Source organism: Ambystoma mexicanum, chromosome 1p (assembly GCF_040938575.1).
Source record: "Ambystoma mexicanum isolate Mex_15411 chromosome 1p, UKY_AmexF1_1, whole genome shotgun sequence".
Lineage (NCBI taxonomy): Eukaryota > Metazoa > Chordata > Amphibia > Caudata > Ambystomatidae > Ambystoma > Ambystoma mexicanum.
The window spans coordinates 272,826,882-272,852,434 of NC_090921.1; the positions used below are offsets into that span (position 1 = coordinate 272,826,882).

General features: G+C 45.7%; 1 protein-coding gene across 10 annotated transcripts in view; it reads right to left on the reverse strand.

The window, feature by feature from the left end:
• Positions 1–25,553, reverse strand: part of GNG7 (G protein subunit gamma 7) — a 796,319-nt gene that overhangs the window by 553,893 nt on the left and 216,873 nt on the right. For 8 of the 10 annotated variants that reach the window (XR_011302994.1, XR_011302995.1, XR_011302992.1 and 5 more), the window contains one exon: positions 7,892–7,965. The exons of the other annotated variants lie outside the window; for them this stretch is intronic. The gene's annotated coding sequence lies outside the window, so the exon portion shown is untranslated. The remainder of the gene's footprint in view (positions 1–7,891; positions 7,966–25,553) is intronic. 10 annotated transcript variants of the gene reach the window in all.

Consider the following 25,553-nt stretch of genomic DNA (forward strand, 5'->3'; position numbering starts at 1 on the left):
GAGTCATCTTAATAGCATTGACTTTAGCCCAAATCCCCATCGGTAATCGTTCCCATTTTCTAATATCCTTACTCAAGGCAGCCACCAATTTACCCACATTAAATTCCACCGTTTTTTTGACATCCTTAGCCAGATAAACACCCAAATATTTCACATGGGACATAGTCCATTTACAATGCCAATCCAAAAAGTAACCACGTACAAAAGTACTAGGGATTGGAAACACCTCCGTTTTGTCCCAATTAATTTTATGCCCCGACAACCCACTCATCCCATCAAAGATATTTTTCAATACTACAATACCTCGCTCAGGATCCGCAAGAACCACCACCATGTCATCTGCATATGAAAGGACTTTAACTTCCACATTACCAAATTCCAGGCCCCTAATGCTTCGCTTTCTGCGTATATATGCCAACAATGGCTCCAAAGCAAGATTGAACAAGTAGGGTGACAACGGGCATCCCTGCCTAGTTCCCCTACTCAACCCAAAAGCTTCAGGCAAAACTCCATTTACCCAAATCCTAGCCTTGCCACCACTCTGAAGACAACTGATTATCCCTAGAAATCCATTCCCAAATCCCATCTGCCTCATTGTAAACTGCAAAAACCTCCAACTCACTCTATTAAACGCTTTCTCAGCATCCATAAAAATCAACGCCGCATCTGATAGATCTTCCTGTTTCAAACTCATGATATCAATCAAAGTTCTGATATCATAACCAAATCTATCCCGCAAAAACCCCACTTTGGATGTATGAATCAATTTCCCCATACATTTTTCCAATCTATTAGCCATAATCTTAGCAAATATCTTCACATCCACATTAAGTAATGAAATGGGATGATAATTGCTACAATTCTTCCGATCTTTCCCCTCTTTCGGTAACTAGGTAATCATTGCTTCACACATCGACTGGCACAAATCACCTTCATGTATAAACAGATTAAACAACCGACATAAAATAGGAGCCAAATAAGTCTCAAATTTCCTGTAGAATTCCACAGGAATACCATCCATTCCTGGAGATTTACCCACTCCTAGCTGCTTAATAGCCAGTAAAACATCATCCACCTCAATATCCATTTCTAAATCCCTGCTTTCCTCAAACGACAACCTAGGAAGATCCAAATTCACAAAGAAACTTTCCAATTCCACCTCAGACGGAAACACATCCTCTGAATACAATTTCTCATAAAATCCCTTAAAACATTTACAAATATCAATATTTTTCATTACCACATCACCACGCTCATCAACAAGACTTTGAACAAAAGGTTTCTCCGTCATACCCTTTCTTAATTGAACTAAATTAACTATATTCTCACTCTTGTGTGGGATGTTTTTACCCATGCATCCACGCCCTACCATAAAACTGTGCAGTACTGGCATGGAAAACATCATGATGGCCAGAACTCCCCAGAGAGTGCACAGGGAAAACATGAAGAATAGGCTGCCACCCATTTTTGCCTATGTTGTGAGCACAGGAGGGCACTGCCTAAAAACACCATTGGGCTACACACACAGTAGCCTGAAACCATTGGGAATGGCAATGCGGATTTCCAAAAAGCAACTCAGAACTGTAGGGAATTCATTTTCTTAATCCCAAAAACGGTTGCAATACCGGTACTCACCACTATCAGAAAGCCGGCGTTTTAAAACCACCAGACTTTTGTGTAAAACTGAACAAATGAAACAAAACCAGGCCAAGGAAAGACTTGCTAAGAGGTGGATACAATGTAAATCTATATTCTGAAATGACTTGAAGGAAGTAATTATTTAATGTATATGTAAAAATTGTAAGTTTGATTTAAACTGGGAACAAAAAGTGACATTTAGCTGAAACCTGGCTTAATGAAACTGGATTCTGCCTGACAACTACCCCCGACAGGAGTTGAAACCTGCTCAGCCACTCTTCCCAGGCCTAGCTGCATCCTGCTGCCCCTTGCCAAAAGGAGTTGACACCTCTCGGATTGAATTAAGGGAGGGGACCTGGGGACTGCAGAAAGTTGAACAAAGGCCTGTCCTGGACTCAGGCAAATGTTATATTGGGGGGGGCCGTAAAGTGGCTTCCTCTTAGGGGAAACTGTGAGGGGCAGTGCCTCTGCAAGCCAGCTGAGCTTGGGGGAAGTGGATAAACCAGTTATTCCACCATGTGATGTGGGAAGCCACACCCCTTTTTGACCAGGGCATACTTTTAAAAAGATGGATAACTCAGTGCGGACTGGTCAAAATTATATAAGTAATATCATTATTTTTGTGATTTTTCTGTGCACATTTTAAGAGGTGTTAGGACCCTGTGGTATGTTCCTGGGGATAGTAGCGGAAAAAAGGTTGTTACTCCAAATGTATGCATGTTAAAAATCTGACACTTTATCATCTGTAACCCATATCCCTGGTGCACATTTGTGTAAAATCTGGAAAGGTTTAGAGGTCGTTATCTGGATGAAAAGGGGAGAATTCTGTCATCAGTGGACACAACATCGTACAAAGACAGGGATCGGATGGTTTGATGCTACAGAAAATATGTTAACTGGACCTATAATATTAGAAAAATGGTACATAGATAAATATGTATTTGAGTCAGAAATAGATTTGTGTGCAAATTGACCGGGGGAGGTTCCTCTGACCCATAAACAGACCTCATCATGATGACAATCCATTTCCTTCCCCCAATCAAGGGAGAGGGGAGAATTGGGCCAATGACAAGTAGAGAGGGGCAGGCTTAGCTAGGCCCAGGCACACACCCATTTTCAAAACACATAAAAAGACTGCTGGGACAGGTAGAGACATTCAATTCCATTTGCTGCGGAGCATGCTGACCGACGACTTCACATCCAGAGATCCAGACTTCAAATCCATCAATCTCCAGAACCTGTAGCAGAAATTAACTCCAGAATTTGTAGCAGAGGGGCCTGAATCCACCAGCTGAATCCTCTTCAGCAGGCCTCAAAACCAACCAAACTATTCAACGGCCGGGCGAGCTGTTTGAATTTTTGCCAAGAATTTTTGCAAGAACCTGTAGCAGTATCCAGAAAGCAGTGCTGTATCCGGAACCCGAGAGAACCACAAACCAGACCGTTTTGAGCAGATCCAGGGCTTGACAGACCCAGAGAGCAGAGCTGACCCAGATAGCCGGGACTTCAGAACCACCTGCCGGAAGTCCCGTCCAACCTGACCAGACTGTGACGAGGCCTATTTCAAATTGATATTGTGAGTACCTAACAGAACTGTGCAGAACCAATCTCTTAGTTAAAATAGTCTAATCCAAACTATTTTAACCTAAGTAGAACAGCCTCCTAGAAATCGTGTCATCTGTCATTTTTAAAGCTGCACAACTGTCACCTGTCAATTCTGCAGCTGCAAGCTGTCACCTGTCATTTTGAGTTTTACTTTAAATCTGAAAATCTACCTTTATTAAATCGTCCGTATCTCTGGAACCGTTTGGGCTAGGAACATGGTTTAACTTTCATTTTAAAGCTGTGATTCTAGTCTTCCTACTCCTTATACTTTTTCCGCAATCAAGAGTTACGTACTCGCGAAATATACCGCGATTTGCGATTTTGGCTCAATTTCTCCACTTTTCAAAAGAGCAGCTCCATTCTTTCTTTTGTTAAAATCCGTTTGCAACTAGGTAATAACTCAGAGCATTGCTAAAGTGAGCCTGAGCTAATACCAACACGCATCTCCCACTCACCCTGAATCTCTAGAAGGAATTAAAATCAGTTGGCACATTTTCCCATCCATTGCCATCACATTTAAAAGCATTTTGGGCCTGTGTTTCAAACTCCTACCTGTTTCCTCTAAACTTGCTGGGGGGGAACTGAATTTCGTATTGTATTTGATTGCATTCCTGAGAACTGTGTGCTCCTCTTTCCATCTCCTTCCATTTCTTACATTGCATAGGGGAGGGGGGTAAATTGCCAGAGAAAAAGTGATTATCTTATCTTTTGCTAAAATCATATCAAGTATTTCTGTACTGCATTTTATTTCTCATTGCATTTCCTTGAAACCATAAAGCATTTTCAGCTACCTCATCCTCTATACTACTCCTAAGTAATCAAGTGTACCACTGTAACATTACCCATTGTGGATCCACATCATATGTCTCAGTGTACTATCAGATATTAATATATTATAAAAGTGTGATAGATATATATTGTTGAATTGTCCAAATAAACCTTTTAATTTGCAAGACAAACCTACTTCTTGGCTCAGTGGGGTCAGGGGGATTCTAAGAGGGTGGTGTTATACAAGGGTTGTCATCCAGAGTACTGAACTGGACATAAAAATACATCAATAAGGGTTTTCCTCAGCATCCCAGACTAGGCATTGACTTAGCTGTAGTGTTGATTGAATATCGCTTACACTTGCCACAAAAGCACTTCTTATTTTATTTGTTCAAACTTCTTTATTATCTATAAAACATGCTACAGGTAATGACGCCAAAGACTTTGCAGTCTGTGCATCCACCTAACATTTCTTGAGCCTTTATTCGGTGGAACACACAGGCCTTTACCTTCAAAGGCGGCGTCTATAGGCATTATCAAAACAGTTTAGACAACTTCAGCCTTTCTGCCGGCTGGTCTCCAAGCACACGTTGCTGATCCTTGCTACCGTTTTAAAATTGTTCAGCTCAGACGGGCTGGTGAGGATTCGTGCAGAACTGGTCATGCTTGCCCTAAAGACCATACTTCAAAATGTGCTGCTAGAGTGGCTTATCCGCATGGGCAGCAGCCACGTTCAAAGGGAAGAGTTCTGAAATATCATTGTCCCTGAACGCTTGTGCTCTTTGTCCATCAGAGTACAGGTGATGCATCACAAGCTTCCCTCTTATGCAGATGAGACACAGTCCGGTATTTAGCACCGACCTTCCTGATGCAAGGAAAGCTTGGTCCAGTTAATGCAAGCTACATTGACCACTTTAGGCCTGATCCATGGCGTCTCCAAAAGAAAAATCTGAACGTCCCCAAAACGTAGCCACATCCAGTCCATTTCATTAGCCATGAAAATATGTCCATTTAGGCTCATATTCGGTTGTGTCAACAGCCACCTAAGAGTCATAAGCATACCCCACAATCAGAATGTGCAGGAGATGCTACAAGCGTCAATGTGATCTGCTATGGAGCCAATGTTAATGATGTGTTTTGTTTGACTTTCACTTGAAGGACGCAGGCGTACTGGGATTGGCTCACAGGTGGGGGCAGGGAGGAGGTCCTTAACCATAGTCTTCATAATGTCCTTAATGTGGTCAAGAAAAGTAACTTATCAAAAGGCACAAAACACATGAACCATGCCTAATGGTGGAGGTTGCAGATCCTGAACTGGTACGTCCTAAGCAGACAGTTGAACTGTAGTGTCTGACCGAGAGGAACAACAACGTTTGGGAAGAAGCGAGAAGTACAGCTTGAGGCTCCCGCTATCAAAGCAGAGGGCCTTTGTAATGGACCCGGCTACCAGTACACACAGGGAATGGATGGGAGTGGGAACCACAGCAACACCTGAAATCAACAACACAATCTGGGTCTGCCTTATGGGGAAAACCAGTTCTGCTGTAGGAGTACTGTCCCAAGAGGAGACTGCTCCCGGTCCAAGTCTCTGTTGTCAGTAATACGAAATGGGATAAGGTCTATGCCATGGAGTAGGGCTATTTGATCTGAAGGATCACCTTCAAGAACTGAATCGTCTACAACCTGATCAAAAGACCTTGTGCTCCATGCCCAAGCTTGAAGATTCATAAATCCACCCAAATCTCTGCCTGGGCGGCTTGGGCTGTTTTGACTGTGCGTCTGTCTATTCTTGGAGCAGAGTACTTGGTACTGTCAAGTCAATTCCACCTGCATGGAACACGCCATGAGAGATTCAGAAAAGCGGTTGCACTCCTCATGTACCTAACCTTCAGACAACATCATCGGTACTGATCACACCTACATTGGAACACCCACCTCCAAAGATATATGGGCAAGCTTGCCCCCCCCCCTCTGCTCTGCCACCTTGTGACCTATTGAGATGTAGTGCACCCAGAGTGGTGCTTGTGTACACGATGAAGCACCTGTGCGGTTTGCAAGTGACTTCGTGTCTCTGGAAATGTACTGCCATCATGTGACTAACTGCAGATCTGTGGCTACTACAAAAAGGCAACGGATGGAAGGGTAGTATCTCTGGAGATTGAAATGGAAGATCATATGAAAAGAGAAAATCACAACTGCAAGATTCTAGATCCAGTTTGTATGCTGGTGGGACAGAACCTTGCAAATGGGATGTTGGAGAACACTGGTCAAGAAAGTCGCCATTAAGGATTATTACCAACGCAGAACTCCAAAACCTCACTGCAATGATGGGCACGAGAGAAGAGCAGAGAGGAAGGCGAGTCTCCAAAGAAGATTCTGAGAGCGCTGAAAGGGGACTAGAGTGCGATGAGAGAAAATAAAAGGTTGGAGCACAGCAGAGCAAGGAAAAGCAACTAGGCAAGGAAAGGCAAGGAAAGGATGGCAAGAGGAGAGGCACCAAAAGAACAGGAGACAGAGGGTCTAGAGGAGGGAGCTCTCAAATCCCTAGATCAAAAAACACGGAGTAGGATTTATTTGCTGCATGCTTGGAAGTTAGGTATTGCACCAAGCCCAGAAGAAACAGATGTACGTTTAATACTTTGATGCATGCTGGGAAAAAAAGCCTTATCCACAGCCAACTCAAAGGAGCCTGTGTGGAGTGTATTTGTTGAATGTTGGGAAACCATTTAATATCCAGCCCAAATTGAAAGACGGCCGACCCTGATACAGGCAGTGGAGACGGGCACAGAAAGGCTCTTGGTAGCATGACTAGGATTAAGACACTTCAGTCTGTGTGCCAGATTGTGGCCTTGACAGCACATGGGTATGGCTACGGATATTACATTAGGCATACAACTCAAAGCCCTTCAAGGAACCAACTAAAGGTGCAGCCTGCATCTTTGGAAAAATCCCCAAGCCCTCTGCATGGGAAAGATGGCTGCAAAAGTGGTGTGTGCTCTGGGTTACACACACTGTCCATCCATACCACCATCCCGAGCACAAAAATTTGTAACCAGATGAACCAGATGAAGCCGATTTTGAAAAAAAGACCCGACTGATAACTACTAGAATGTTCATTCCGGCCACAGGTCCTGGAGAACAAGGGTAATAGAGGCACAGGGGCTACAGTCTTAGAAAATAGAGTGGCACCCCTTGCAGGGTTTGCAATCGAAAATCGGCACCATCAACTGAGGTCCAAAACCAGGCACGCTAGACCCAATGTAAAACACGCAAGGCACCACATGATAAGCACAAGCATCATTAAAACACATAAAACATCAAGTCCCTTTGATCCAGAGCTGAGGGAAGGGAAGCTTATGGGCACAGGTGTAGCAGGTGTAGCGGGCTAGGTCCGGAACCTGGTCCTGCAGCATGCGGTTCAGATATCCTAGCATATGGAGGAAGGGGAACCGACCCTATCACACCAATTGCCCTTCTCCATAGAAAGGATAATCAGCATTTCTAGAATCCATCTATTGAATTCATGGGTTTCCTTGAGTGCTCCCTCCCGGAGGACAGGTGTGCATTCTAAGGGGTGCTCATCTCCCTCATTGTAATTGTGGTGTTAGGACAGGTGAAGTGAAAAGAAAAAGCAACATGGGGAGCTGGCAAAATATTCGCCACTTAAATCAGAATGTGGAGGCTGCGTGTGACCCGGGTATCCTTCAACGTGCTTTAGATCATGCACACTTAGAATAAATCCGAAATCGTTGAGTGAACCAAACCAATTGCCGTTTGCATCTTGTTTTCCTTTCTTACGACTGCACACGAGTCTGCTGCGCAAATTAATAAGATTAGTCTGCATTCGCTGCCTCAAAGAACGAAGAGAAATCAAACCTACCGGGACAGCTGGGCGCACCCTCCCACAGACAGCAACGAGGCCTCAAGCCGACCAGAAGACAGTGCTTTCCGTCACTACAAAGGAAGAGAGTGAAACGATCATGGCTTGCACAAGGAATGTGACCAAAGGAGTACGAGCAGGCTGGGCCAGGCTCCTGTCCCCACCTTACAGCAAATATCAGACAGGCACTCGCTTTCCACACTCGAGGACAGTGGTATTCAAACATTTTCATAATTAGCTCTCCTTGTGTAAAAAAATGGTTTCTGGGCCCCAACCCCACTAGGAAGTGTAAGGGATGTGCAGGGGAGCCCCAGGCTCTTCAAAATATAAAGCAGATTTTATAATGCTTATATACGCCATTAAAAGTACATCTTGAAAACCAATTAAAACAAGTTTAAAAAACTACAAAAAAATAGTAGTCCACTTAATACTTTTTATATTAAAAACATTCATCTTAATCCCTTTCCAAAGAGTCTGGAGGTCCCCCCCTGAACATCCTTCGGGTCGGCATAAAGGGGGGGTTGGGCCGGGGGAATCTTACCAGTTTGAAGGCCACTGCTCTAAGCAGACAAATGCCTTTCACGAAAGCTCGACTGGCCTAAGGGAAATATGGCAAGGCCAGAAGAGCGGCCCAGCAGGCAAATGTGGGCCGATATTTTGGGCAAATATTCTCCAGTTCGATCACTTCGCGCAAGGTGTAGCAAGTAGTTTTGACCAATGTATTTGGCTGAATGTGCTTTAAAAGGCCCCATGCTCCTAAAATACACACCGAGATATTATTCAAAGCGATTTACAATTGTGGACCACTTTTTTTCAATTGTGACCAAGTCAAATTTGTGTCCAGTCAGACCCAGTGTTCATTGCGCATCATTCAGCTACATAACAATAGTGGCAGGCACAGTATGGACCAGTTCTGCTTTGCTTTCCTTTGGCTGCGTGGTGAATGCCCAGTGGTGACCCAACATTACCATTATAATGCTGTGGTGACAAGCTCAGACGCATGCATGGTTTACAATGGGCCCATTTAGTGCTTGTAAAATTGGGCTGCTTTGAAATACTGCACGGTAGCTAAACGGAGCACAGAACAAAAGGCACTGTTGTGTTTGGAATGGCATCGTGCACCATAGAACATTGGGGCTCGTTTTGAGTTTGCCAGTATCCTGGCGGTAGATCCGCCAGGATACCGGCAAACGGAATTACTGTTACCGCCACTCAGTTTGGTGGAATTTCCACTGGATTATGAGTTGCGGTAGCCGGTGTAACTCCCTTTTTTTAATGGAGCCTCATAGTACAACATGGGAAGTTTGTGGGTATTGCAGGCGCCAGTAATAGCAGCAATTTTTGCCGTTAAGGTGGCGGAATGACCTTCAGCTGGAGGTAATTCTGTCCACCTCAACATCCAACTCGCAGTTGGCTGGTGCAGTAACGTGCCGGTAACCATTAATACTGGCACGTTAATGCCGCACCAGCCAATTCGTAATAAGGCACATTGATCGCACGGTGGAAAGAAGAGTTTTTCCTTCAGTATACTCAATGTTTCCTATAATACACAGACCGTACATGTAAATCTTCCCGCTGTCACAAGATCACAATAAATGTACGATTTTACTTTTTGCCATGGATATTTACTGAACTTAATCATGTTCAATAATCTATTTAAGTTTACCATTCTTCATTGCAGTCCAGTCAATGTTTACAGACAATAGATGTCAAACTAAGATAGAACTGTGAAGATTAGCTATGCGTCACATTTAGATCGAATTGTGAAGAATAGCCATGAGTCACATTTAGATAAAATTGTGAAAACTAGCCATGCATCACACTTAGAATCGTGAAAATTAGCAACTGAGAAAAACTCTGCGAGTACCCAATGTACTAACCCGCCCACTCCTGCTCCCCTACTACACACATCCCTACACTCAACATAACAGACATTCACATACAACAAACAATCTAGGTATTGGGCCTCACCCTTACAGATACAAGCCAGTACACACAAACAACCCATCTTCAACCGAACACACACACAGACGCCAGTTTCTCTGGGTTCTGGACCCATCCTATCCCTCTACCTTCACTAAACAACCCTGTCCTCTTTCTTGCAGAGCCACATAAGTGCCTGGAGAATTCCCCTGGGTGGTAGCGGTGCGCGGTATAATAACATAACAATGATTTTTTAGTGTGTCTTTATACTCCTGCATATAATATTGCTTCATCTTCTAAAAGTAAGGTGAGAATCCTCCAGATAAAGGGCAGTAGGCTAATGGTTCATCACAAATGTTCCCGCTGATTACGCAGACGAGTCCCTGGATTGATCTAAATGAATTAGTCAGGATGCCAGGAGAGGAAGAGCCTAGTGCGATAGGAGAAAAGGAGCAGGGCAGGACGCACACCAAAACAAAGTACAGGTGTAGTCCTAGCAATTGCCAAGACCAAACGTACAATGACAACATTTGAACGGGAGGGCCATTGCCGAGGTTACTTATTCAAGCTTTATTCATTTATTTTTGTAGATGTAGAAATTGGAACCAGGAAGCACGCGTTCCAATGACTGCCACCAGTGACCACAAAAGTGATGGGTGGAATGTTTTGAATGAATCTGTACCACTGGTGTTGCTCTGGGCAACCTTCCACACCACCGTTTTTTAGCCCGTCTGCGCCATTGCAAAAGGAGTCCAGCCATATGCAAAACAGCCTGGTACTGCCACCAATGGTAGCAGCCCAGCCCGAACTGCTAGGCCAGGTCCCCTCTGCACGGAAACACAAGCAACCCCAGACATGTTTCGGCCTTGTTGGGCCTCCTCAGTGAGGTGCAGCTTGTTCCCAATGACTGCCACCAGACATCGCCAACATTGTGATATACCGGGCAAATCCGCTTATCGCTTCGTGCTTCAATGAGCTCATGTGGCAAAATTATCGCTGCATAAAACAGTGATCACGAGAAGAACAGTGTGATACATAAAATTAAAAATACAGGGCACGTGTGTTCTACCTGGGAGGGATTACTGCTCAATTGCAAAAACCGATGACCCCGGAATGAAACGCAGTCTTCCTCAATTGATCAAAGTATGTATTCCCATCTAGCAGTGCAATCTTTTTGCTAGCTGCTAAAACTGGGATCACCTAGAAGCCGTTGACCAAAGCTGAATTCCTGCTCTATGATGAAGGCTCATTGAAATAAGCCGGATTTTTAAAACCCAACGCCAGGGATACAAAACTTGCATGGACAAGGGTTCTAAACACTGAAAAGGCTGCATAGTGATCATGAAGCTGGACATGTTTTCATCCCACTTATGAGAGCAGTGCTCAGTAGCGGCCGTCTAGTGCCCAAGTTGCTAGACCTGGAAATACTGCTCTGCATGCTCCCAGGAGAACTGTCTTGAAACCGTTGCACACAGCCATAATTAAACTCTGCTCCCTCCAACTGCCCAAGCCAGAGGGCAGTTTCCGTTCTACCTGTGCGGGCCTAGGAGGCGTGGGCATGCTATAAAACGGTGCACATCCTGGCAGAAATGGCAGTTCCTGGCAGTGATGGTGCTTTAGCTCGCGCTCCTCAGACAAGCGGTTTACCAGTACACTCCCACTCTTGGGCATAGGCCACTTCTGTATGCCCCAGCCATGTCCACAAGTCGATGACCCAACAATGAAGGTTGCTGGTTTGGTTGGTATTAGCCACTGGTGTGCACCCTCTTGGTCAGGTTCCTGCATGGCCCTACCTCCTAGAGACAATCTGGCATCCTGCAGTAGCTCCGGCACCTCAGACAGAAGCTGCTTTCTGTAGAGAAGCCAGCTTGATATCAGCTGGGGCAGGTCTCCACAACCGACTGCATACAGTGCAATAGGAGGGAAAAGTAGACGCAGACTGTGCCTGTGGCAGGTTGCCAGCTCCGCCACGGTTTCCGTAGAAGTCCTTACAAGCCAATGGCAAGTGCTTATTGTGTGGCTCGACTGTGTGGACTGTAGTGGTGTTGTCGAATTGTGATGTGAGAGTAAAAAGAGAAGAGTGATTAGGTCTTGAGCTTTTCTTTGACCATGCTTTTGGAGACCCAGATACCCTGCCCTAAAAATGCTTTTGTGGTTTTTTTTAAAAAAACATTACTTTTCCCCTACTTTGGAAAACTGCCATGCTGGATACTCCCCTGTAGGACAGCATTACTGTGAGCCCATCAAACCACACTTTTAGGAAGCTGCATCCTCTCACATGCACAGACTGCCTTGAATAACAAGCCCCTCTGCTTTTAGTTGGTCTTTCCTGTGAGAATAATGTGAGAATAATGTGAGAATAATGGAGTCAAGTCACATTAAGTAACTGAAAAATTGACCAAGCCAAGAGAACGTGCTCTGCTTCATACGTTGACATCTCACTCATCTGTAAACCTCTTTCCCTGGCAAGTACTACTCTCCCCCTCCTCCCTGCTCTTCCTCTGGCCCTTTTTTTGGCCACCCCTCCCCCTCCTTCTCTGACTTTCCCGTTCTCCTCTGACAAGGTTTCTAGACAAGTCCGATCTATGAAAGTCTCGTCAAAACAGGTTCACCCCTGTTCCTCCAAAACCATTAAGGATCACATTGACACCCTGGCTCCTGCTCAGGCTGATTTCTGCAACCACTCCTTCGCCACTGGAGTCTTCCCCCTCACCCCTGAAGCACTCCCTTGTGCACCCTCTTCTTAAGAAACTCTCTGTTGACCCTTCCTGGCCGGCCAACTATTCCAATCTCCATCACTCCTTTCCTGGGCAAACCTCTGGAAAGCTAGCCATCTCCCTGCTTAATCTTCACACTGAATCTGTTGGTTGTCTCCATGACCATCAGTCTGGCTTCAGAGCTGCCAGGAAACCGGAAACTGCTCTCCTGAACATCTGTGAAGACCTGCTCTCCAACCTTGACTCCAACACCCCATGTGTCCTCATCTTACTTGAGCTCTCTTCTGCCTTTGACACGGTCAACCATGCCATCCTGCTCAACCGTCTCCGTGATAACCTGGGTATCACTGACCCTGCCCTGGCTTGGGTGACCTCCTTCCTCTCCGATCGACCCTCTCCGGTCCAACTTGGGTCCTTGCTCTCCTCTATCTCTAGTGTTCCCCAGAGGTCTAACCTCTCTCCTTGGTTGTTCAACCAATGCTTGGCACATCTTGCCCACCGCATTGCTGCTCTCTGCCCCAACTTTCAGTGCTATGCGGATTACAACTCATTTTCAGACTCCCTTTTGCCTCCTCTTCTCCGCGAAAGTCTGTCCGCCATCCAGTAGTGGTGTGCCGCCAATGATCTCCGCTTTAATGCCAGTAAGACCGAGATTCTCCTCATCACCACACCTGCTCCCTCCTTTACTGTCGCTCTCTGGCCGGCCTTTCTTGGCCCTCTTCCTGCTCCCACTTGTGAGGCTAAAAACCTTGGGGTCATCTGCGACTCCACACTCTCCTTCTCTCCTCACATCTCGAACGTCTCCAAGTCGTCACACTACCAGCTGCACCTCCTCAGAGGTATTCTTCCCTTCCTCTCCTTGCCCCAGAAGCTCACTGTCTCCAACTGCAAGACTTGTCCTTGGCCTCAAGCCCAGGGATCTCTCCAGGACTGAAATCGATTCACTGGCTCCCAGTGGCGGTGAGGATTAAGTTTAAAACCCTTTGCATTGTCCACAAGGCCTTCTGGGGCCTGGGACCTCAAGACATTCAACACTCTCTTCCTAAATATCTACCCTCTCGAACTCTTCGCTAATCCACCTCCAACTCCCTCCGGGTCAGTCGCTTCACCAAGCAGCGAGTTGGTGGTAGATCTTTCTTCTGCTGGGGCCTCCCTCTGGAACAGCCTCCCTGCCTCTTTGAAACTTGAGAACCATCTCCGGTTCCGGAAGCACCTCAAGACCTTCCTCTCTGCTTCTGCTTGCTCTCCTCCTCTCCCCTGCAGATCTCCTGGCTGAATCTGAATCTGCACGTGTTACCTGGCTACCCTCTGATCTCGGGCCCAGGTCCCATCCTCGCCAGTTGCACACCTGCACTGCCCCATGGCAACCCTTGAACTTAGGGACTGTATCTGTATCCCTACAGCACCCACTAGCACTTGACCCCTGATGTTTACTTTTACACTTGCCACCAGCTGGCCATACTTTTAATTATTGTCTTTATTTATTTGACTGTTATCCTAGGTACTGCACTGCCCCCCACTTTCCCCCTGCACTTTTCCCCTTCCACTCCCACCTGCATTTGCGCAATCTCAATGTCACCAGGCCTAGTAGGATCGCTGTCTGTCTTCCCTCCGTTTCCCCGCCCTTACCTCATCGCGCCTTGAAACACTTTTATAGGTGCGTTATAAATGCTATATCATATGCCCCTGTGGCAGGGGCTCTCTGGAAATTAGTGGCATGCTTATGGATTACCCCTGAACTTTGGATGTGCAGGCGCTCTCTGGAAATTAGTGGCATGCTTATGAATTACCCATGAGCCCTGGATATGCAGGCGATCTCTGAAAATGAGTAGCATGCTTATTAATTACTCGAACCCTGGATATGCAGGCACTCTCTGGAAATTAGTGGCATGCTTATGAATTACCCATGAGCCCTGGATATGCAGGCGATCTCTGGGAATGAGTGGCATGCTAATGAATTACCCCCGAGCCCTGGATATGCAGGCGATCTCTGGGAATTAGTGTCATGCTTATGAATTACCCCCGAGCCCTGGATATGCAGGCGATCTCTGGGAATTAGTGTCATGCTTATGAATTACCCCCGAGCCCTGGATATGCAGGCGATCTCTGGGAATTAGTGTCATGCTTATGAATTACCCCCGAGCCCTGGATATGCAGGCGCTCTCTGGAAATTAATGGTATGCTTATGAATGTTCTCCGAGACCCGGATATGAACGTGCTCCTTGCACTTTCTCCAACATGATCAGATCTACGGTCATTGCTACTTATCGTACTTCAGTTTTGGCATGGCACAGTGATGTTAATCACATACGCGTAGTCGAGTGCACGTTGCCGTCCTGGTGGTGGCACGTACCATAATTTTTGGTACCCACCCGCATCCCTGAAAACACAAAAAAGGTTTTTTCAAGAGAAGATCATGGAGGTCTGCCTCATTGATCTCTTATTGAAGTTCTTTTTCTTGTTCTCGCTCTGTTTGATTGTGTTGGGTTTGGGGTGGGGGGTTGAGGGGGTGGCACACGGATATGGATTCGAACCTTAGATTGAGAAAGATTTTCTCCAGTTTGTGCTTGAAATGCAAAATGGAAAAAAGTCTAAGCAAGAAACTGGGAGGGATAAAAGGGGGGGCAGTCTCACACTGTGTGGCAAGCATCTCCGTTATAAAGCAGAGCATGTAAAATACAAAAAGGTTAGTAGAAGAGCAAAGACGGCAGTAAGCGAATGGGCAACTGCGGTTCATAACATGCTGCATGATGTGAGCAACAATGGCTACAGGTAGGTGAAACTATTTCATTTCACTGATATGTTTGAAAAAACCCAAACAATACTGTTTAGTCCCACATTCAAAGCCTTTTGTCTTCCGTCCAGGGTATGGAAACAAAGCTACAATCACGATTTCTTACTCAATATATTTCAATCATGATCATGACGTTAGTTTACTATGCAATGTGTATGTTTTTTCAAGGCATTTCTATTAGCCCCTAAAATCCATGCATTAAATAGTTTGACCCAATTGTGGGGTGGGGAGGGGGGTTCGATCTCAGTTCTACATGGAACAGCGCTCCGGCAATACAAATTTTGTCAGAGCACAGCTCCGTCTCAAACCGATCGAATTCCTTCCCTGGAGCAAGAAACAAGGAGCAGAATGGTGGACAGGAGAGCTTTTAAAAAAATGAGGAGCACGGTTACCATTTTAGATGGAGTGCGAGCTTCGGGCTGCCGTAAATTCGGCCTTATTTGCAGATGGGCTCTTTAATCTCGAAGACTGACTGTATATGATATGTTGTTACGTTCACAAAGAAAATGTAGATGCTCGGTGCATTTGAGATATTCGCTGGACCAGACAGCCGGAAGATACCTCAGGACATCTGCCAGGAGTTTGGCCTCACAAAGGCTCATACTCTGAAGCCAGTACGATTACCGTCGGTTTTATGGTACCAATCCTCTCCTCTTCAGATGCGATTAATGCACGGACTCTATCCCTAGCCAATTACCGAGGGAGCGTGCGTGGTGTGTGGACATTCCCGACAACAGTGCCTCAAAATAATAAAACATTTCGTGCATTTCGATTGTCTGCTCTGGAGGAGAGCCAGCAGAGGGCGCTCGCAGATTGCTAAAATGCCGAAGCGTCATCCCTTTTACAACCCATGTATGGCTGGCAAGACAAAATAAAAAAAAACAGCAGTCAAGTCATCACAACCACGTCAGCACAGAATGTTCACGACAGAAATGTTTAATTAGAACAACTATTACCGATCTGCACCCACAAGACCCATGATTCACTTCACCAGGCAGAAGGCAGCGAGCGTAGTACTGCTCCTTACATGGCTTAAGACAGACAACAGTAGTACGTTAAAGAGGCAAGAAATTAAAGGGGTGGGAGGGGTGTACAAGAGGGATACATGTGAAGCTATTCATTGCTGCCGATGCCCTTTAACGTAATATTCTGCGAAGCCTGCTTTCCCGCTCTCGTGTGGCATTACCACCCACACTGCTCTGGCGGGAGCATCCACCCTCACCCTCCACTATGCCAACAGTGATCCGCATTCGCCCTCTCCCCTGCGGCATGGCCTTCCAGCCACACGCAGGCCGAATACAGTCATTCGCATTCGCTGCCGCCGCCTCTGCGACACAAGCTCTCCCCTCCTCCCCCATGAACCCTCTGCTGCAACACCACACACTACTAAAGGTCACCCACACCCCTCTTCCCCGTCCCAATGCTTACCTATGCCTTACCAAGGAAGTTTCGAGACAATATTGCACCAGAATGCCCCCTCGCCCACGTTGCTCCTCCAATGCTAACCCGCACTCCCTCTCCAAAATAACGTAATATTGGCAATTTAAATACCATTTCGGTAGCATATACTTAAAACTAATAAGTAGAAAGCGCATATATTTTCTATCATGTTTTTGTCTAAATGAAGGGCGCTATCCTACTTGAGACTTCTACAAAAGTGTCTACTGCTGCTGTGTAATCTTTTTCTAACAACTTACTTGCTCTCAGTGATGGAAATGGAAACAATGTAAAGGGGGACTCCCATAAGGGTCGCAGTGGGGGTGGAGTTTGGAGCTAGGGACAGAGAGGGCGCAGTGCCAAGGAGGCAGAGCTGGCAGTTGTACTCCACCCGAAGGAAATATTCAAAATCATATTTTTTAAAATGGTGCAATTTCTTTCATGCTGCTTCTTTCCAAACTCCACACTGTACATCAATTCCACTTTAAATCACTTCCATGGCAGTGGTGCACCCGAAATCCTGTTGGTAATGGAGTGCTTTTTGGTACATTAAGAGATCCATAGACACGCTCTACAGTAGAAGGCTACCAGGGTAGCTCAGCAAGTTGAGAGACTGTTGCGGAGAGGTTATATGTTCAAATCTGGCTGTTGCTAGTATGACTTTTTGCAATTCCTTATAATAAAAAAAACAAGGGCTGCAACATGCGTTTGGCCAGGGAATGGGTTGAGCTGGTTGCTTGCTTATATTCAGGGCAGAGGTGGGGGTATTTCTGGCCCTGTAGTGAAAATCAAAAGTTGCCACCCATGAACCTACAGTTAAATTTACTAAAAACTGCTATCAGCACAACAGAAGCATGTATTTATGATTAACCGGTTGGACACGCATATAACATCTTTATAAATATAACCTGTGATAAAACACAAAGAAGCACACACATTACAGAGTATGTGAGGTAGTCCAACAAAAAATTCAAGGACAACTAATGATTGCAAGCAGCATTTTCCAGTTTGGAAATTATTTTGGTTTTTCTATGGAAGTGTGAAATGCACATTTGGAAAACAATAGTTTGCCAAGCATGTAGAAAGCATGCTCTCAACAGTGGAGCCACCTCCCAGTTGTATTCATGGCCCATTGATTACTGTGGTGTCCCCTTTCAGGCTAGAAGAAAGGAAACAGGCTTAGCTAATAGAGACTGCAGACGCGCAAATGACAGCCGGTGAAAGGAGCACAGTGCCGATTAGATCACCCAGCCCCCAGCTTCACCCGGCTTCGCTCTGGGTTCGGTATAGCCTGGCCAGAGCTGAGGCTGGCCGGGTCCCGAGATCCGCCAGACATCTGATGCCGGATCTCAAACCCAGCAAGAGCAGGCCCATTGGCCAGCGCCGCTTGCTCTTAGTTGAAAGTGTAGCAAAAGTCAATAGCTCTCTTCAGTTGGTGAACACAACGTTCAGAGGCCGTTCCAAATGTCTCAGCAGAAGAATTGAAGATGGGTGTGAATGAAAGGGAAAGTTTGGCGGTAGTGAAAAAGAAGGTAGTTCCCAGCTATATTAAGTAAGGTAAGGTTAGGTTACAAAGAAAGTCTTGAAACTCCTTCGAAGCGCTATAGGTGAAGACCAGAGAAGCAGGTAGGCTATGAGGTGAAGCGGTCAGGTTGGCATATATATTAGCAGAATACCTGGACAAAGCAGAATACTTACCAAATGTTTTGAGTGCACAAGCATTAATGGGAAAACCAGGTATATGGCGAGAGTACTCGAGAATTGGATGGCAATATCTAGAAAATAACTTGTGCATGCGATGGCAACAGCTACCCAATGAGGTGAGCCCCTGGGCACAGAATGTTAACTTCTGACAAACAGTTGCATGCCAGATGTTTAGCTGACGTGCAACATGCTGGTTTTGGGAATGGGGCAATGCCATGCAACAAGTCTGAAACTGTGCTGCCACCAGGTAGGCCTTTCTTTATGGAGGGTGATTCGAAGAGTACGATCAGTGGGTAATAATAACATTGATTAATGCAGAGCTTAGATATGGTCCATCTTCGTGAAACACAAAGAAATGCAGCAAATTATAATCACATGATGCAAGTATCATACCAACACATGAAATATGGACATACAATTGTAACACTAAGCAAAGCGTGAATGCAAAGGGGCATGCGATCTCAATACCTACAGTAACAAGAAGGAAAACCTTTTCACTAGACATGTCCAACTGTTGGCTTTGTCGTTTATTGTTGACAATTGTTTTCTACCTTTCACATACATTTATTCTCAAAGTTAATAAAACAAACACACCCTAAACAAAGGAAGTAATCCCCATAAGCGCAAACCCCTCAACATTACAGGTCCTTTGGCTAAAACTTAAAAAGGCAGCAACAAACAATGTGAAAAATTATTGCTTTTTTCCATACTTATTCAAGCTGTTTCTGCCTCCCAGTATAGTATGGCATAGTTTGGCAAGGTGACTCCATGTCATGTCACCGGAGAGCCTGTTTCCAGTTCTGGGCCTTAGTGAAACAGATCAATGCATTGTGGGAGTTGTAGTCTTGTTTAAAATAGAATAGCATGCCAGAAAACAATGATTTTCATTAAAAAAAAACAGTGGTGTTTAGAGGGCATGGAGTCACTCGTTTGATTGCCCTAAATATCCCACAAACAAGCAAAGAAGCATAGTCGCCTGATAAAAGACCATAAAGGAATGACAATTCCTCCCCTACTGATATTACGCCTTTCTTCGGTCCTTTACTTTGGTCCCTCAAGAAAAAGAAAAAAGCAGCTTGGTCAGTCCACCATACACGACCAACCCCCCCCCCCATTCTGGCAAGTCAATGCTATGCAGAAATTATCACACTGTTCAAGATGGATTAGTTAAAAATATGCTAATTTGGGTAATTTGGCGGAGTGGAAACAATCTTAAAAAACTCTCAGCATAGTATTATGCCATCAGCAGCATTGTGTGGGGTAGATGGGTAGCGGCAGGGCAGGCTTTTGTCCCCCACCTCTGGGCCTGTAGTTCCCAATTATGTAAAATAGGACTACTCCCGAGGTGGGAGAGTAAACGGATTGCCTGCTGCTCCCTCCACCAGCAACTGTACCCCAGGCCACTGCCCAGTGTGCCCGCCCCTAGAAATGGGCCTTTGTTATGTTATGTTATTTTGCATTTATATAGCGCCTTATATACCATTGGTATGGTCTGAAGGCGCTGGTAGGTTGAACGCCCTTGGGAACCGAAGTTCATATCAGTAGAGGGAGTAGAGAGGGTCAAAAGGTGCGTGTGAGCACCGGGTATGTGTGCAGCTCGTGCACTATCCGTGTAATAGCTGCTTTCTAGCGGTAGGTGTGATGGTTGAGAGGTCAGGAGTATGTGTTAGTTCTGGCAGGATTTATCCAGATCGGATGTGGCTGCGTTAGGCCTGAGGAGAACGCCTGGCTGGGGGGTGTGTAACCAGCAGTGTTTACTTAGAATGATGTGGAGTGAGCGGCGGATGTTGATATGAGAACAGTTATACCGAATGGTGTCATAGTATCCCTATGTTCTAGTTGAGAGGTGATGTAAAGGAGAGAGTAAGCATGATGGTGTGATATGATGGGTTATATGCTCTTTCAAACATTATCTGCATTTCATAGTATACACGTCACGCAATTTATGCACTCCTCTCCGTTCGATGCACTCCTATCTACTCCATGCACCCCAGTTTGCTCTATACATTCCGGTCCGCTCCATGCACTCATGCATTCCGGCCCGCCCTGAGCGCTCGGGTCCGCCCTGCGTACTCTAGTCTGCCCCAACATTCACAATTCTGTCTAGGTGTGGACATGCTAATATTCACAATTCTGTCTAGGTGAGGGCATGTTAACATTCACAATTCCATCTAGATGCGACGCAGGCCAATGTTCACAATTCTATCTAAGTGTGGACATGCTAATGTGCACAATTCTGTCTAGGTGTGGACATGCTAACCTTCAAAGTCCTATCTAGATGCAACGCAGGCCAATATTCACAATTCTGTCTAAGTGTGGACATGCTAATATGCACAATTCTGTCTAGGTGTGGACATGCTAACCTTCAAAGTCCTATCTAGATGCAACGCAGGCCAATATTCACAATTCTGTCTAAGTGTGGACATGCTAATATGCACAATTCTGTCTAGGTGTGGACATGCTAACAATCACAATTCAATCTAGATGCGACGCAGGCCAATGTTCACAATTCTATCTAAGAGTGGGCATGGAAGTATTATGGCACTCTATGTTATTGGTAGGTAAGATAAAGTGGCGGGGGTTTTCTGGAGTAGAGTGATTGCTCTACTCCCCACCCATGCCACACTCACGGTTTTTGTTGGTGTCTGTTGGCTGCTGGCTTCCTTGGCGTCCCCTTGCGGACACCTGCTGACACTTCCTGGAGCCGCCTCTGTTGGAGCCGCCCTTGGCTTTGGGGCCCTTAGCTGGGGGCTGCACGGATCAACCTGCATGATAGGACTCACTCAAATCCAATTGGACTCATTTACTTTCCTTACTTCCTACTCCTAAATCATACTTCTGGTTCTACCCTTGATCTGATCTTTGTTTCATCGTTTACTGCATCCTCTGTCTCAGCTATCCCCATTTACTTCTCAGACCATTCTCTACTCTCAGTTTCTCATTCCTCTAGTTTTTCTCAACCATCCTCCCCTTCTTCAAATACTTTTCTCAGATGTGATATATGCAACTTTAACACGTCACTGTTCTATGATACTTGCTTAAACTCACTTTCCTCTCTCACTCATTTCTCCACTTTTTCCGCGGATAAAGCTACATCCACCCTTTCTTCTCCACTTGTTTCTAGTCTGGACCAACTCTCCTCTTTCCTCCTTTCACCCCACTCGCAAACCTGCCCAACCTTTGCGTTCTCCTCATCTCGCATCTATGCGCCGTCTTCTCCGTCGCCTTGAAAGGCACTGACTCAAAGATCGTTCTCTGGCTTATCTACCTACTTTTCTTACCATACCCTTTATGACAATTGCCTCAAGTCTGCTAAGCGCACTTCTGCGATCTTCTTAAAAGCAAATACACACATCCCCGCCGTATTTTTCAAACTTTGACTCGTCTTCTCTCCCCTCCTACACCGACCCTTCCATTATATCATCCCTAACTGCTTCGGATCTTGCTAACTACTTCTCCTCTAAAGTACACTGTCTACGTCAGGACATTTGATCATCTCCTTCATTTAACCCTTTTTCCTTATCCTTCCCAGTATCCTCTACAACTGTCTCCAACTACACTCCTGTATCCAACTCTGGCGTAGCCCTTCTGGCTAAAACTCATCCTACCGCTGCCCCCAGCGATCCTCTTCCCTCATTACTCATTCCTAAAGTCTATCCACTTCTGGTAGCCTTCCTCACCTCCTTCTTCAATATGTGCCTCGCTAATTCAACTTTTCCATCAGCCTTTAAACATGCAACCATCATATCTATTTTCAAGAAAACCACAGTAAATCTTTCTCTTGCCTCCAATTTTCATCCTATGTCTCTTCTAGCCTTCCTATCAAAGCTTCTAGAATGTATTGTCTATTCACAAATTTCATCTTTTGTTTCTGACCAATCTCTTCTTTCCCCCACTCAGTCTGGTTTCCGTCCCCGTCCCTCCACTGAAACCACTCAGACCTCTTTACTGAACTCTCTACTCACTGCTCGCTACTCGAAACACTCTTTCTTCTTGACCTCTCTGCTGCTTTTGACGCGGTGGACCACTCTTTGCTTCTTGACTCTCTTTCCTCATATGGTTTTCGCAGTACTGTCCTATCCTGGCTTTCGTCTTATCTAGCAATATTTCTCCCCCTCGATCACAGAGTCCGACAAGGGTCTGTTCTCAGTCCCTTTCTTTTTTTTTTCTTTATTCACCTCTTTCCTTGCCCCCTGTTATCTCTTCCTTCGGTGTGTCACATCACTTCTGTGCGGATGACGCTCCGCTCTCTCTTTCTCATCCTTCAAACCGGATATCCATCTCACTCTTTCATCCTGCCTTACTGCTATTAAGTCATGGATGACTTCTCATTTTCTCACCCTAAATTCTGGAAAGACCAACGTTTTTTTCTTTCCTTCTAATGTTCGTCCACCTCCATCTCCCCCTCCTTCGATACCTTTTTACTTCCTCACATCTGTTGATTTCTCCTACTGCCCGCAATCTTGGTCTCTACCGCGACTCATCTCTCCTTCACCGATCATATCTCACTCGGTTCACACGCCTGTCGTATTCACCTCTACAATATTCGTAAAAATGCACCCTTTTCTCACTTTCCATGCCACCAAGCTCCTGGTTTCTTCACTAGGCTTTTCTTGGCTTTTCTACTGCTCTGTTCCACTTTTTGGTCTTCCTTGCTCTCGCCTAGCCCCTCTTAAATTAATCTATCACTTTTCTATTCGCTCACTTTGTTTACTTTCCCATCGTGATTCAATCTCCTCTTCTCTTGGATGGCTTTCTTTTCATTCTCAGCTCAAATTCAGCTTCCTCTGCTTAGTATTCAAATCTCTTTATGGCCTTGCCCACGATTACCTTGCTTCTCTTCTCCTATTCTATTCTATTCTCCTCCTCGACCTCTGCGCTCTGCCGGACTCTTCCTACTTACTGTTTCTCGTGCCTCTTCTGCACAATCCCACGTTCAATCTTTCCAACTGCTTGCTCCTCTCCACTGGAATCTCCTTCCTCTCCGTTCTATATCCTCTCATTCTCTGTTTCGCACCTCCTTAAAAAGTCACTTACATCAGTCACCGGTCTGATTGTTATTGGGTGATCTTGAACACAATTGCCAATGCTGATTTTATTGTACTGTTGATTGTTCTTTATGAAGCGCTTTGGTAAAAAGCGCTACATAAATATAATAAAATACAAATACAAACACAAATTCAAATTAGTCCTACCTCTTTCCCTCCAGAATCCCAGAAAACCCTAGTAAAAACGAACACCTTGTTCTTTGGACAGGGACCAGTCAGCCTGCTTTCTTTAACGTCCTACTGCTGGGCTTTTGGGAGCAATAATTCCAGATCAAGTCTATGTGACAGTGACCTCAAGGCGATGTGATAATGCAAAAAAGGATGCAGCCCTGGACTCCTGCAGGTGCTGAGAACCAGGTCAGAAGGAGTCATGAGCCGCTGCAAATGGTGTAGATTTTGGTGTAGGGGATGAATGTGGGACAGCGACCTAGGTGGGAGAAACACGGACAAACCCTGGGTTCAGGCAAACAGTAGGTGCTGGCTGGGGAACTGACCGGTATATACGAAGGACAGGCCAGTGGCAGTCATGAAGCGCTAAGCAGCCTGGGATCCCCAAGTTTGCAGGGTATGGAGCAGTGTCGCAGACCGGAGGTCAGGGATCGAGGCGCTTGGAGCACATGAATTACAGTTTTGTGGATGCCCGACTCTCGCACATGTCAGAGGCGTGGGGGAGGCGGCAGTGTTTGGTCAGGAGAACTGAAGACTCAGCCGAGCATACACAGGTATCCATCCCTTGCGTTAAAACCATGTTAAGAATGCAGAAGAGTTACTCTGTTGCAAGCCGGAATAGCCATCAGATCTCTATGCAACAACGCATATGCTGAACTACTTAAAGAGGAAAGAAGAGACATACAAAAGGGAGATTGAGAGTCTGTGTTGGCATGGTAATGTTTATTTGTAAAGCGCCTACACACAAAACAAGTGTTTCAAAGCACCCAAGGAGGGGTATGGAACAAGAGGACAAACTACAGTCATTCAGAGACCTTGAATTTGTGAACGATACACGTCTGCACAGGCAGAGGAAGTGCATATAATACAGTGAACAGTGTAGAACAGCAAACCAGTCCGACAACGATTCGCAGTTTTTCCAAGTGCAATTGAGGCACCACCATGCAAGGAGGGCAGACAAGGGAAAACATATAGACAATCTTCAGACATGGTACGTTCAGATCGTGCAAGTGCAGAGACGGTACAGGAGAAGGGAAAGGCGTAGGGGAGGAGAGGACCAGTGCTGGGGGGGCGGGGCAGTGTCCAGGTGCCCCCAGTCAGTCAAGAGTAGGGGTAGGTAAAGAGAGATGCCGCTCTCATGGGTCATTGACCAAGCGCAGCTTCGATGAGGCAAGTGCAAGGCCCGGAGTCAAGTGAGGGAGGACTGGCAAGGGTGCCAGGGCCCTGTGAGAGAAGTTCGAGAAGTTGTGCCTGAGCAAAAGAAGAAAGAGCCCAAGAAGCAGAGGTTTGGTACAAATTTGTTTTAAAGAATCATGGCACGTTAAAAAAAGTAGTAAAGGAAATTATCAAGCTGCCATTGCAGGAGAAAAAAGAGTGCAGGAGAAAAGAAAGAGGAACTCTCCGTAATCATTCTCAACCCATTCATCCGAGTAGTCTTTCTCTTCCCTCCGCTCCAACATTAAGAAGCTCAGGAGAAGAGAACGAATCAACAGGAAACTACTTAGACAGGGACCATGCGGGTAAAGTCTAGAAACAACTCCGTTCATGGGCCAGGTCCTTCAGCTGGTCCTGAAAATCACACTGTGTAAGCATTTTCTGAAATCTAGGCGTCCTCTGATCTCAGATATTGGGGATAAGATAACAAAGGAGCAGAGAGGCTGAGCACATTATCAGGTAGTCTATGGTGGCACAGTATACAGCAGTCCTAGACCAAACAGCCTATACCTGCTATAACCATATTATACGGTCTTCCTGTACTTGAGGGCTTAGACTTCGGATCCTGTCCTTGGAGGGTTTAAGAAAATGTATAAGGTCATTGAGGAAGGGACAGACTGCCATGGTCTGGGCGGAAATGTCTAAGTAGGCAGATA